We start from the raw sequence: 1288 nt of genomic DNA on the forward strand, positions 1-1288 counted from the left end.
AAACACCCTCATCCCCTGTTTTATAATGAGGCACCTGCTGATATTGCAAACAGAACCTATCATTGACATCGACGTTTTCAGAATCAATGTGGCGTGAAGACCTCTCTATCAAGTCCAACACGAGTGGTGGTGAGACACAAGGGAAGCGAAAGTCGTGGAATTCACTAAGATACGAGGCAAATACATACCACCCACGTGCACAAATGACAGACTACCAGCTACGCTTCCACAACCACCACTTCGTTCTCCACTTCCCCTTTCGACCATATCACAACACGACACCAATCTCAACTTCTTCCCTGACTGACCTCTCATCTGTGATGTGATGCAATGTGACGAGTGATGAGACGTGGCTTTTGCATCACCACATTGACTGGATGACACAGCATGGATTCTGCCGAGGTGATGCATCCACCGCTCCTCAGACAGACACCTCTGAGGCACCGCTGCCTCCCTCATCAGCAGAACACCATGCTTCCCCGCGTGAGGACCGCTGTGGACACAGCTTTTTGCAATGGACTTCCATCCTCCCCATAACAATCCTCTCACAGTTATTCATTCATCTCACATTCCTTCAAAATGCTCCCTCCCACCACATGCATGCTATTTGCCTCTGACACTTCGTAGATTACTCCCAGACTTCATTCCAATAATACCCGCCACCCACCTCTTCCCATCCAATCACTCCCTTCATTACTGCTTCACAACCTCTCGGCAATTCAAATACCACAGTCATGAAATTCCGTTTTGGTGCTTAATTGCTCTGCTAGGAGGGACACCTGTTCCACAATACCTCGTCCACCCTCCATTCCTGCTCCAAAACCATTGTCCACTTTGCACTACGCTATGCTGTGTAACCACTGCCAAATACAGGAACATGTACACCAATTTCGTGTGTCCCCATGCATACCATGTTGTTGCTATTCAGAGGATCCACAAACCCACTTTCCGACACGTTCCACCTCCCTCCCACCCTTATGCGTCATTCAATACCGCAGTAATTGTGACTTCACCGTTATCGTCTCAGTTCTTCTGATAGTAGGTAGAAGTCTCCACCCATCAAACCTCCATTTCTTGTCCAGTGAATACGGACATCCAGGAGAAGATCACAGATTAGAGCAAATGCCTTAACACGAGCTCTTTCTGGAGGTTCCATTAGTTAAACAATGTGGGTCAGGAAAATTAGCCTGCACCACACCTTGGTCATTTTTTGCCATTTTATTTGCTGCAGGTGTGAGCAATGTTAGGGAGGGCAGTAACAGCCGATTTTTGGAACGTAAAGAAAATG

The sequence above is a fragment of the Echinococcus granulosus genome (genome assembly GCF_000524195.1).
Source record: "Echinococcus granulosus chromosome Unknown EG_S00291, whole genome shotgun sequence".
NCBI lineage: Eukaryota > Metazoa > Platyhelminthes > Cestoda > Cyclophyllidea > Taeniidae > Echinococcus > Echinococcus granulosus.